General features: G+C 29.6%; 1 protein-coding gene across 1 annotated transcript in view; it reads right to left on the bottom strand.

Moving 5' to 3' along the window:
* LOC129962640 (calcium-activated potassium channel slowpoke-like) overlaps positions 1-13,957 on the bottom strand; it is a 288,136-nt gene that overhangs the window by 124,976 nt on the left and 149,203 nt on the right. The window lies entirely within an intron of this gene.

Genomic DNA, 13,957 nt, shown 5'->3' on the forward strand with positions numbered 1-13,957 from the left:
TCATATTATTAATGAAAAATTAACTATTAAATTAACTGTCTCAAAATTTTCTTCAAACATTTCTTCTCCTTTAGCATTTGTGAACAAAATTTGCAATATTAATATTTAATTAGTTTTAAATTTTATTAACTTATGTAGAAAATCAGTTATCGTTGGTTTTTAAAATCGTTTGATTCAATTGATTAGATGATTTTGACTAAGATTCATTTCAGACGATAAATTGAGTTTGTATATTATAATATTTTATTCAAAAGCTATTTTTATGTCAAAAAAATTATGCATGAAAGTATTTTAATTCCGGACAGCATTGGATATATCATTCAATAAAATATATCAATTCCTCACAGCCATGTTGCCCAAAAAACTCTTTGGTGTGTAATGCAATGATTTTGGATGCACAGATAGAAATTTATATGAGAGAACTATAAAAATAAACTTTAAAAAAAGACTACAAAATAGAAGAACGAAATATAAATGAAAACAAACCATTTAGATTTGCACAAGTGATAATTCAAATGAGTCTAGAATTTTTAAAAAAGAAATCCTGTTGCTAAATCGAAAGGCGAAAGGAGACTCTGCTTTATTTAGGTAAGTGCAGAAGTATTTTTCGAAGAGACGGTGTAGTTTCAATGAAATCGAGTCTCGAAACCTTAACCTGAGCCCGCAGAACATAATGAGTGTGCATGTTCTAATCCTAAGTTGCTTGGAGGAAGAAAAACAACAATATAAATCTGTGCTACGTATAACAGAAAAGCATTCCTTTATGTCGGAAACTATTTCAAAAATATAACACATTAAAAATTTATAAATAAGTATTTTGATCTCATGTATTTGTAATACTCCTACCAAAAATAAGTAATTTCAAACTAAAATCTTATAATAATGAATTATTATGTGTTATTCTTATAATATTTCTTTAATTATTCTTAAATATTTCACATATTTACCGACATCAGCTACAGCTTAGTGAGAGTCATGTAAAAAAAGCTAGCATCCGATAAGGGTAAAAGCAGACACTATTTTGAGGTCACCGTAGAATATCAAAAAAAAAAAAAAAAAAAGTAAGCTGTGATGTTTCATGTTGGAATAGTTATCGATTCTTAGCTTCTAAGACAATTGTGATTCAGTTTCCATTTGTTTAAAATATCGAGTACTTTTTAAGAAACCATCTTTTATATGAATGCCGTAAATACCACTTTCTACAAATAAAATGCTTTATAGATATTTATCTTACTTTGACTTACTTACTTTACGATTTACTATGAGAATCTAATTACATCAAAGATAGATATTACTGACAATGATTTTAAAAATTATATTTGATTTTATAAATTTTTATAATGGTTTTATTTTATTTTTCAAATTGTATAACTATACCGGCATACTTCTGAATTTTTATATATATATATATGAATTTTATATACATACTAGGGGACTTTGGTCCCTGCTCGCTTTTGCTCACTTACCCCGATGTTGTCCGATTCTGTATGCAATGTTCGTCAGTTCTAGTTAGCAAGTTTTTAAACTCCACTGGCCATTCGTTCAATGCTGCAAGTTTAATCTTTCCATGATTTACATTTTCGATTAAAAACTCAAAGTTCCACAATGAGAATATTATTTGCTTATATAAGCAGTATTTAAATCATTGAATCTATTTTTCACATTTTGTCGCCAGCTTCGCAGCTTCACGATCAGTTTTTCTTTCCAAATTGCCAGATTTTTGCTCGGACTTTCTTTGTATTTTTTTCTTTATCTTATATTGCTGGACGTTCCAATAAAATAAAAAAAACAATGCACGGTTAAAACGCTTATTGTTTACGTATTCAGGCGATTGATATTCTAGAGACGAAGAATTTCATTTACTCGAAAAGATAAACAAACTGGAAGACTATTCAATAGTGTTGCCATAAACGCTGCGTCTAAAAATTGAATTAACAAATAATATTGTTTTACATTAATTCTCTGTTAATTTGATATTAATTAAACCTTTCGTTTTCCTTTTTTTCGCCATTTCACCGTCAAGTGCAATTTAAATTCTTACTATGACATAGTTATAATTTTCTTTAGATATTTCAAACAATATACTGGCAAAACATACTTCAAATATCTTGGATTAGGTGACTCACTATCTACCAATCGCAAAGCAATTTAAACGCAATGCTTACAGAATTTTTATAAACAATATATAAATATTATTTAAATTGCTTTGTTTTATGTTTGTAAAATGGAGATTTATAATAAGTTTTTACTTATTTCCTCATGTGCTTGGAATTTGAAATTTTCTATATTCTTGATGGCAATATATTATTTCAACATTTTAAAGTTCAAAATTGTAAGTTAATCAATCCATTTAAGTATATTTTGATTGTATGCAAGTGGTGCCAGCTGGTAGTGAACATTAGAAAAAGTTTTTAAAATTTCAAAATAACTATTTTAATGAATTATGAAACAAATTTACAAAATAGAAAATTATTAAAAATGATTTTAAAATAAATAATAAATGTTCTTAATAATAAAATATTAAGAAAATATCTTTTAGTACACAAATAAAGGAGTGTTAAAAACTATTTTTACACAAATTATTTAAATTAAAAGATATTTGTCGCAGTTTTAGCCTTAGTGCTAAAAAAAAAATCAATCAATTGTACTAACGTAATCAATGAATTAATGACTACTACTTCCCATAGAAAAAAATAAAAATTATAAAAGCAGCCATTGTATCAGAAAAACTTTCATGGAACATTTGGTTATTAGAACGTGCTTTGTTTATGTAATTTCTCTGACGATTCTTCCTACGAATAATAAAGAAAGTCACAATACACTAAAATAAGCATCGCAGTAAGAAAAGGAAAAGAAGGAAAAGCGGGGGGGGGGAGGAAAAAACTGATGGAATCGATGCCACTGCGTGTGAGGAAGGAGAAAAAAGCCGAGATAGAATTGCATCCATTTTTTCTCTTGCCCTTCCGATTATGAGTCAGATTCGATCTGAATCGGAGCTCCCCGCCAAGAACCCATTTCCCTTTTATTAGCAGAATATCTCGTTTTGCTTCAATTATTCTCTGGAGAGAGACCCTTCTGTTAATGCGACAAGTATACAGCTATTATTTTACTAGGGAACAAAAATCCATAAAATAAAATCAATGAATAAAAATCACTTTTAATAATAAGAATTTTTTAAGGCACAATTTTATTAGTGTGATAAAAAATAGATTGCCTAGTTTCAACAAACAAATCTTTTTATTTTCTCTTATCTGAAATATAAAAAGTTCATCAAACTCGAGATGTTGATGAACTCAAAGACGTTTTGTGTCAGACCGAAGAAACTCGACACTTGTTTTTTATTCCAAATGTATATATTTATATCAAACTAGACGCCTTTGGTGACCAGTTAATTCACCTAGATTACTGACTTTTTAGGGTGTTAAATTATTAATATGGATGCATTTCCTAAATAAAAAACCATTTCACTTTGTAATTCGATACGATTAAAACAGTTTAATGTAGATAACAAATTATAATATTACACAAAGTGTAATTTGTTTCGTCTTAATATAATAAAATAACCATTTTTATAAGATAAGTCTTTTAAGAAGTATGCGTAGCAAATTACGTAGACAAGTCATAACGATTATGGCTATACTTAAGATTAATACACGGCCACCAAATCTGAAACATTTTGAAACGATTTCACGGCAATTATAAACGTGACAATATTTGATTGTAACTTTAAAAGCCTTTTATTAGAATTTCTGGTAAACACGCAGGATTGCAGACTTTTAGATGATTGGCACGATGTTGACATGCCTGATGAGAAACGGTACATTAATCTGAAGTCTCAACATGATACTTATCTGGCAGCAGCTATGCCTATTTTTGCACTTGAATGAACTTTTTGGTTGAAGACAATTTCTTGATTTCTTTTATATTATCTTTACTCTAACTGCATGCTGTCTTTGGTGACGTGGCGAACTATCTTCAGAACACTTCTAATAATATATTGCAATTCCATTAACTAGCTAAGCGAAGTGTTTGATTCAGTACAGTTGTAAAAATGTTCAATGAATAAAGCAGTCTGAAATTCGTATGATGTTTTGTTTATATTTGGCTGTTGCCATTCGACAATTAGTAATAAGCTCAATTTCTGAGCTATATATATATTGTTACGAACCTGTGAGGCGGCTTCCCAGCATAGCTGGTTCCATAGGAAGACCCAGAGCTTGGCGACCATTTGGCGACGAATTTGGCGACTTTGTTGCCAAAATAGATTATACCCGAAACATCGAGAATTTTCCCGATCCGTCGAGTAGGAACGGAGATACGCCTCCAACGTTCCTGATTGGTTGAGAGGCGTCTAGCCCCGCCTCCGGAGACCTATAAAAGGAAGCAACCGCAGCTGCCGGGCAGTCGTGAACCGGGACGGTGAATTGAGAAGAAGTTGGAAGTGACAGAGCAGAGTAGTAGTGAACCAGAGTCGTCGGGATAGACGGGGAAGAACGAGTCTTCCAGCAGTGGTGAGTCGAGTGGTGAATTGAGGAGAAGTCGGAAGCGACAGAGGTGAGTAGACGGTGAATTGAGTCGTGGACCAGTGGAGTCGAAGAGTAGTCGGAATCGACGATAAAGAAGTGGCCTTCCACAGATTAGCGGAGTAGCGACGGAGTCAAGTGAGTGCTGAACTAAGCTGTGTTCTACTGTCTGCAGTAGAGTTTGTTGTATGCTGCTGTGTATGCTGGACGTCTCGGCTGAAGATAATCGTCTTCTGTGCTGTATATAGTTGTCGTCTTTGTATTGTCCTGTGTGTCTTCGTGTAAATAAACGTCGTTGTTTTATTTTCTACTGCAGCCTGGTGATTGAGCGTTCTTCACACCATATAACTTCCACTATCCAAACGAACCTCGGACAAATTTTGTAACAATATATATGTTGAAGCAAACTCAATCAGCAAAACTAATTTCTCTAGAACAAATGAACACAACAACCGCAAAACGTAAAGAGCAACAATAAATGAAATTTGGTATACAGATTTAACATTTAATGTTATTAATTTTAGCATTAATTCGGATATCGCATCCAAGTCAAATTTTGAATCACATTCAATAAGGGGTTATCTTTCAATCGATTCGTTCTGTCGTATGCTTGTATACATGATAATTTAAGATTACAAGATTTTAAATAAATGGAATTTGGAATTTAACCTTGCTATTCTATTTGTACTGTTGTTTCAAATTTTGGCTTTAATCGTTAAAAAAAATGCGTTCGTTAGAAAAACATATTCGTTTTTTTTTTACTATACGAATCTTACTTTCATACGCTCGATTCTGAAAACAAAAACCTGAAAGCTTTTGTATTTCTTGGTATTAACTTTTGATCACAATTTTATGCGAAGATTGGAGATTACACAGTTATTCAAGAATATACTTGAGAGTTCGAAGAGATCACTCTAGCTAGTTTTGCTTGGTGTCCAGAAGTCTCTAATCAGTTTTGATTATATTTGGTGTACTGATTTTAAATATTTAAACAGTTTCTCTTCTTTTCCTTTTTTTGAGTTTACGTGTAGTTAAATTATAAAATGTTTCAAACTTTGAAAGTCAACTTATTCCACATCATAAAAATCGAATGAAAAGTAAAAAGGGAATATTAGTCTTGGTTTTCACATAGAAAATTTTATGATGAATGAAAAAAGATTTGGCATTGAAGCTTACCATAGCGCTGACAATGGAAAATATTCAGTTTATAACATGAATGATTAACTTTAGTGATTTTAAAAATGGCGAATTCTCCCCTTTGTACCATATGATATATTCTTGCTTCTTTTAAACAAATAAAAGAAAAGAGTAATCTGCCAGAGAGAACACAATTGCTGGAGACAGAAATGTCATTTGTAAACCTTCAATCGAACGAAATAGAATAATCTTGCCTCCATTGCACATAAAACCAGGGTTAATGAAACAACTTTAAGAAAGTTCTCAATCATGTTGCTTTGCATCTATATTATAGAAAAATAATATCTGGAAGAATAGGACAAACAAATTTTGAACGAAATTTTTATGGTCCTCATATAGACAGGTCATTTCGTAAATTCAGGAAACCGGGCAAAATGCGTTGATCTCAGTTTGCTCTGCAACCAAAACCTTTCTGAGCTATAATTAGGCTTGGAAATTATTTTGATTTAGTTATAAAGAAAGTGAACAAATTCACACATTTTGGCAGAAATATGAAGCTCATTAATTATACAACCATTTAAACAGTTTTCCAGAGGTTCTTGGATTTATTAGTAAATAATTATGAATGGAGAGAGGTAACCGATTTCATCAGGGCATAAAGACAACAGAAGACCAATACTAGGAGAGAAGAAATATTCATAGGGTGGCAAATTACTGTTGGAATTCAGAAAAAAGATATATGACAAATATTTGACAAAGATGACAAATATACAACTAAAAAACTTCCTAAATAGAAATTCACTCTTTTTTTAAAAATTATTATCTATTATATTTATTATTTTCAATTAAGGCTATTTATTGTATTGTATAGAGGAATGTTGTTTTCTTCTCAATCAAATAACTTTACATAATTTATTACGAAAAGTATATTTTTAATTAACGTCTATGCTCTGAGTTAAATTTAATGTGTAAACTAAAATAAGCTTACCATCACATTTTACAAAACAGAGCTAATAGGAACCAGTGAGAGTGGTCTTCCCACAACTTTCTCGCATATTCTCTAATAAAAATCTTATTCCCTTTCCTCCACATAAAATTGGTGACCTTGGGAAAGGTCGCGAATGCTTTGTTTGGCATTGATGAATGATAATTATGAAATATAGATACTTGGCGTTGTTATAGCATTTTTTATTAATTCTATTACAAGAAGATACATTGTAGACGTTTTTTTGCTGGCCGATTAACACTAAAATTTTACACGAAACTATAATTGTAGTTACAAGATAATTTACCGAATTTTATTGATTGATTAAGTCATTGCATTTATGAGATATTGCGTTTAGATACTTAAGAAAATACATACAGATAGACGACCAACCGTTTGACGGATTTCGTTAAAAATTTGACATCTGTAATATAGATGCTAAATCTGTATATTATTTATCTATACGCTTTGGAATTATCAAGTTCTCTTCTACCCGAAAAATCAGCACGTCAGGCTTCGTTTGAATGGATTTCATTCAAAATTTGAGAGAAATCTGGGAATTTAATCGTAAATTTAAATATCAAATTTCAGCCGCTCTTCTCAAAGCAGTTTTGACTTATCAAATTTTCAAGCAGGTAGACATAATGCCAAAAATGTGTTTTCCGGTCTTACAAAGATCTAAAGCGTAGATATTCACCAAATTCCCGCGCATGATTTTTTTTTTGACGCTAACAATGCTTCCTCTATATTTAGTACACGAGAAAGTAAAAAAAGGCAAAAACAACCGAGTAATCACAGCTTCAGATGAGATAGCAATTCCATTTTAACCGTTTAGAAAATTACAATGAAAGTCTATGATATAATTTGAAATAATTCCGAATATTAAAGTCTTACACATGCCCATATGCATTTACAAATGTTAATTGAAAAGAATTCAGTGAAGAAACAGAAATAATTACTTTGCGAAAATAATTTTTACTTCTCTCAATTATTTTACAAAATTATTTACGTTTTTGCCTTCTGAATATGCTTCGAAATAATTTATGAATTAACCCTTTAAAGGGCCATTTTTTTCTAGTCATATTATGTTTAAATATTTTTAGACTTGAAATTAGAATAAGAAAATGGAATCATTTAGCTTATTAGATAAATTTAATTTGATTAATTAATTAATTTTGTTAATTAATAATTAAGTAACAAATCAAGACACATCATTTTGATTGAGATAAAGAACTGAAGCATCTAAATTTCTGTCTTTCTAAAAAAATTTGTCAGAACTTATGCCAACCTACAAAATTTCATTCAAAGATTGATAAATTTGGTGGGAAGCATACTTCCCACGGCCCTAGAAAAGGTTAAACTTGTTTATTCCGAAGGTGAAAATAGTTAATGTTTACGAATAAATTAATGAATAATTAATGCTAGTGAATGTTGCGAACTTGTTCATTCCAAAGTTAGTTTTTAAGAAATATTTTTATTTATTTTTATGTAATTTAATGTGTCTTACGTTTTCAAGGATGCACTTATATAATAAATTTTCTTATTCGCTTTCTAACATTGAGGACACATATTGGACATTTATGCCAATGACAAAAGAGTGTTATAATATATCAGGATACAGAATTAATTACATTTTAATTACTTACTCTAGGGTACCATCTGATTTTAAAAAATGAGAAAAATTGATATTAAGACTCTATAATATTTACAGTAATGAATTATGAGTTAAAGACAAAATAACAGAAAATAATTAAAATTTTAAGAAATTATTATTTTGTGCATAAATAAAAGTGTTTTCCCAAAATTATTTTGGGTTAAATTTCCTTATTATAAAAGAAATTTTGACCACAAACACAGGAGACGAAGAAAAATTTAATTCCATGATACATATTTTTAATTAAAGTAAAATGAAACTGCATAATATTTGCATTACGTTGAAAGTAATATAATACAGTAATCATTCGAAATAATATAGAATTTTGAAGAAAAAAGGGCAAAAAGATGCCTCAATTATTGAACCAATTTATGCTGTAGCATTCAATTCAATTCTCCTCTGCGCTCATAATTTTAGAATTGTCTTCTCAAAGTTCAAGTAAAGCAGTCACAATGGCGAATTCTGATTAGACAGCCGCCTAAGATCGCCTGTCTCAAGGGGCCTTAGATAGAGAGAGTATAAAATTAGTGTGGTGACTAATCAAGTAAATTTGTAAGAATTGCAAATTTTAAGAATTATAAAATATTAGGATAGTATTAAGACTTTAATTAAGACTAAGTATAATTGATTAGGTTCCTACACATTTCATTACTTTCATTTTGTCACTATAATATTAATAAAAGCGGAGTTTTATTTTAATTATAGAATGCATGACATTTTTTTTACAAAAAATACGTGTATTTTGAATAGCTGCATATAATTTTGGAAAAATATTTTTTTTTATTTTATATTTTTTTATTATTATTTAGTTTCTTTTTTTTGGTGAAATTTCAAAAAAACCATTAAAATGTGCCATTTGGTTATATTATGAATTAACAATATCTGAGTGATACAAATCGCATCATAACTACTCTGCAAGAAAAGTAAAAGTCCCTTTTTTACCAATATATTTTTTACAATGAAAGAAAAAAATATTTCGCTAATATTTTTTAATTGTATACAACAGCCATCTTGGTATTTTTCTAAGTTTCCAGTTTAAATCTAATAATAGTTCCGTTCTTGCCATATGTAGATGATTTTCGCAAATGTTTATCAAAACGCATTTAAAAAAGGATTTCCAAAAACAAATTATTGTCCTTTGAAACAGTCATGTGTAGTTAAAAAATATATATAAAACGTGTAGTCAAATGGCTACACAATGCATTGTAGGGTAAAATAATATTGGTACAAACGTGGATATGGTCAATAAGTAAATAAACATGAATTTTCAGTAATCATTAGCATATTGATTATGTTAAAAAAAGTGCCGAATTGTACAAATAAATTCATCCTTTTATTAATAAAAAAAGACTCCGTAGAGCAGTTCTTCGATGACCATAAATTGCTTTAATCTACCACTGGGTATTTCAAATTATATTCACCGAGAACTATTGATTTTTCGGCACAACTGAATGCTTTCCACCGGACCGTTAATTGTAGAACCCAAATGATTGCTGTAGAACTGAGGAAACTACAGTTCGTGTAGCCGTCCATCACAGGACCAAAGGATTACTTGTTCCTCGATTTCTCGACATTCGAAGCTCAAAGAGGACTACATAGTAGAGTACCCCCATCTAACTATTGAAACATTAACACCACTACACGTGCCTAGTTTCTAAATTTATGAATATTTCCCTTCTATAGGTGACCACATGCGAAAAGGATGCTTGTTCTTGTGGAACGATATATTTCTCGCAACTGGACATGCCGGTTTCCTACCGATTTCCAAACATTCGAATTGGCTGAGAGGAACGATCCGCTTTCAGCCCTATTGGTACATCCGTCCTCTATGCCAGATGTGCTAATGATAACGCGTAAACAATGGAAGAGAACCTACTAAAACAATCTTTGTAAAGGCATTGTTCTATTTATTTTCATAGCATATTGAGCAAAATCAAGTACGGAAAAGTTTCTCTCGGATTTTATGTATCTAGTTTTATGTTTATTTATAATGTTCATGCAAAAGTCATCTGCCAAATCCATACTTTAGATTACTGCATTTCATAGGTATTTTGTTCAAACACATAGAAACAGGCGCTAAAGGAAATGGTGTCTGTTCAAAAATTGTCGAGATTTACTGCTTTGATCTAATGGTTATATAAGAAATAAATTTCATCTATTTAGAGTGTTATCGCGTTTGCATACACAAGGAAAAATAAAATCTCCAATAAATAATTAAACATTTTGGGAGAAGGGGGTTGAGAGAACTCGAAAATTGAATGATTTTAGAAAGTCCAATTATTAGTGATAATAAAAGATTTTCTTTGCACAAAATATATATAGTTTAGAACATAAATTGAGATAAAAGTAAAGTAAACGGGATAGTAATTTACTCTTGAAATCATGCAAAAATTAATTTAAATATATTTAAATTTTTTTTATTTAATTTGTTTCATATTGATAAGAATATAATTACTTTTTTTACTCAATTCATGGTGGGTGAGAGTTTTAAAAATGTATACTTTTATATATTTCCAATAAGAGTGTAATAATTTTATCTTTTCAGAACTTAATCATTAATTAATTAAATTTTTACTCCATATGAGTGATACCATCTGAAAGGGTATTTGAAAAAATTTCTAGAACCCATAATAATCACAGTAATGAATTATATATTAAAAACACAAAAAATAGAAAAAATTATGTCTTTTAGTACGCTAATGAAAAATTGGCTTTGAAAGCTAATTAAAAAAAATATATATGTCTAAATCTTAAGATTAAATCACTAATTCTAAACATAATAAACTATTTTATTGTTAGAATATTAGCAAGATTACTTTTAACCCTTTATTTACCGATGGTACTTTAAAGTACTGTTTAAATTCGGCTGATATCTTCACAATATGACTACTTTTTCTAACAGCATTTGAAAGAATACAAAAAATTTATCTCCAATAGAAAGCAGTAGATATCAACTAAAAATAACATTAAAAATCTTTTATTATTAATTTAATTAATTTAAAAAAGTTTTTTTTTCTTCTTCCTCGCTTTATTTTGTAGCAAAACGTAACTTATGGTTCAAAAATAAATATAAAAAATTCATGGTAAATTAATTCGATAATTAATTCGACTAGTTCAAGAACCCTTTTTTACATTTTCAACAAGATAAATCAAATTAATTGGAAAAAATAAATGTTTTCTTTATCTCAAAACTGTTTAAGTTAGTGTTTTTTACCGCATGATAATTGTTGCATTTTCAGAAAGGAAGGGCAGCTTCTTGGAAACCACATGCGCACTTCCCCAGGAGATTTGACCGATACTATCAACAAAAGCACAACGTTACGCATTTTAAATTAGTAACCTTTTGCACTCAAACAAGTGTTTCCCAGCAACGGGTAATAATTATTCAGGTAAATGAACTGAAAAAGTTTTGTTTCATTTTGCTTATAAAACCAAAGTAATTTTGTTGTCCAAACATGAGAAGACCTTTGAGAGTGATACCATATAAACATGAAATCAGTTTCAGGAACCCAAACACAGTTCTTAAAATATAAGGTTGCGGAAAAGAATTTCGTGCGTTTATATTTTTATTTTCCGTGGAACCAGCGGCAATGTTTGGTCTGGAGATTCTCGAATGTTCCGCGTATGAATTCATCTTGATTTTAGTCCTAGGTTTCTTCCGTGAATTTGGAAATTTTTAATAATAAACTATTTGCGTGTTCTTACATTTTCAATTAAAAAGCTAAAAAAACTTTTCTACTATATATGTTTATGCAATGAAACACTTTAAAAATAGTTTTATGCAACTGATATACTTACAATTTGAAAATCAAATGTGTACATGCATTTGTATAAAGGGATTTTATAACACTTTTACAAAAAGACAGAATTTTGGTCAATACCTTATTACACATAAAAGAGCAAATTGTACAGGAAAAAAAAAACGAAATTCATTTGGAGATAAGTTTAAACTTAAATACAACGTTCCATTTTGTAGCAACATGAAGGTTACTTGGATTGGATTCATAATTTTTAACCACCGTCATACGATAGTTGGACTTCCTATTTCACTTATATTTGTGACCAAAATTCACAAAAGAAACCAGCCATAAAAATTAAATTGCACTTTAGAAGTAGAAACACAACCGAATATGTTATTGAATCTAATCTGGTGACTGAACACTTTTTCAAATGGGATTCATGGTAATATTTTTATGTGCGCACACTCGCAGTATAGTCAAAACAAAACTTGAAAATACAAAAACAAATTCGAAAGTTGATATAAATATTTAACAACTAAGCATGAAAAGGAATAAATCATATATATTTACGTATCAATGTTGATGCTTCACTTTTGTAACAATAACAGAAAGTGAATGCTTTAATTTGATTCATCGGTCAGATATTTAGATTTTAAGCATTTATATTTATTTAACTTGGATTGTAATCATGATTGTAAAGGAAATTTGTAATAAATATTTCTCTAGCTTTCTGATGTACTTGAGAATTTAATTTGTGTACACTTTCATTTATGGCAATACGCTGTTTAAAATTTTTAGAATTTAGTAATAAGTTAATTAATTAAATTTAATTTTGATCCCGTCCAGTAAGCGATATGAATTTTAAAAAATAATTTCAAGATTCCCAAATATTTACAATTACGAATTATGAATTAACGAAAAAAAGTGAAATGTAATTAAAATAAAGTATTCTGTTTTTAGTACGCTAATAAAAATGCGTTTTTAAGATAATTCATATTAAATTTAATTTTATAAGAATTCTTTGCGAGTACCATTTCTTAGTTTTAACCAAAAGCCAAAAACTAAAATTAGGAATGACATTCCAAAAAATTAGACTCCTGAGAGCTTTAATGGATATTGGATTAATAACCTCTAATCCCGGCGACTTTCGCGGCAAAATCGAAGATTTCAGAAACAACAAATATTGGAATTATTAGTTCATTGTCCTTTAGTGAAATCCATTAAGACTATCACTAATATTATTTAATTCATCAAAACCACTTGATGTTTATTTAATAATTATATATTATTTCTTAAAACTATTGAATTTTTAAAATTAATATTTATAGTCGATTTAGAATTATTTACTGGCAATTTTTTTAAAAAATATTTCTATCAAGAAATGAATTTTTCAAAGCGGTCGCGGTCTTTTGCTTTACTCATTTTATAGTTATTCTTAATACAAATATTTGGATAAATCGAATTCTACCCTTATTCCATTGGATATTATTTAAGTTCTACTGACTTTAATTAGACATACTCTCCCCTGTACTCGATGCAGTCTGACTTTGGCGAATGATTTAATGTGAGTGTTGGCGCATCATCTATGGATAATAGTCAGGCATTTGAAATCACATTGCGCCAAGTCCTGTTTTGTTCTGAAAGTCATCGAATGTCATATCCCTGTACCCTCTAATCACACTTGAAACCTATCCCACATTTACAAATGTAAGCGAAGATATGACCTATGCTTACTTCTTTGGCTATAGTTTCTGCCCATTAATAAACTTGGTCGACTAGAAAAACATAACTCGCCTTGATGGCACTTGTTTATCTCGTTTATGGTGCGGAGATTTTCCGCTCACCATTATCTTAAAATCATGCAATATCACCTAAAACTCTTTTTTTCAACTGCAGCCTTGCTGATGGGTAATATTAT

The sequence above is a fragment of the Argiope bruennichi genome, chromosome 3 (genome assembly GCF_947563725.1).
Source record: "Argiope bruennichi chromosome 3, qqArgBrue1.1, whole genome shotgun sequence".
Classification (NCBI taxonomy): domain Eukaryota; kingdom Metazoa; phylum Arthropoda; class Arachnida; order Araneae; family Araneidae; genus Argiope; species Argiope bruennichi.